Raw genomic sequence first — 401 nt, 5'->3', positions numbered from 1 at the left:
GGGGGGGGGGGGGGGGGGGGGGGAGGGGAAGGGGCTATGTTGGCTATGACCTTTCTTTGTTGTATGAATGGATGGATGGGATAGGTTTGGAGATAGATAACGCTTCCTTCCTAAACTACTAGAAGGGAGCTTTTCTGGGATTGGAGGAAAATAATAAATCTAGGCTCAAAAAAATAAAAAAGAAATGGACAGTGCTCGATTTTTATACGACCCACTTAATTTAAAAAAAAATGGTAATAAATAATAATTAAGAATTAGATATTGAAAATGACCGTCCTTCAGCTCGATTATGAATATTATACCTAGAATTTGGGAAATATTTAGTTCGGATAATAGAAGGAGCACGACAAGATAATCCAAGGATAAAAGAAATAAAAACTTTGAATTTTGACAAGCACGAG

At 37.2% G+C, this 401-nt stretch overlaps 1 protein-coding gene across 1 annotated transcript in view; it reads right to left on the bottom strand.

Moving 5' to 3' along the window:
- The window catches only part of LOC105122555 (Tautomerase/MIF superfamily protein), a 10,279-nt gene extending 10,093 nt beyond the window's left edge, over positions 1-186 (bottom strand). Inside the window, exon 1 of the mRNA XM_011021741.1 lies at positions 29-186. The gene's annotated coding sequence lies outside the window, so the exon portion shown is untranslated. The remainder of the gene's footprint in view (positions 1-28) is intronic.
- Positions 187-401: the final 215 nt, after the last annotated feature.

Source organism: Populus euphratica, unplaced genomic scaffold (genome assembly GCF_000495115.2).
Source record: "Populus euphratica unplaced genomic scaffold, PopEup_1.0 scaffold20.1, whole genome shotgun sequence".
In the NCBI taxonomy this organism is placed as follows: domain Eukaryota; kingdom Viridiplantae; phylum Streptophyta; class Magnoliopsida; order Malpighiales; family Salicaceae; genus Populus; species Populus euphratica.
This window is presented reverse-complemented; position numbering and strand designations above follow the sequence as displayed.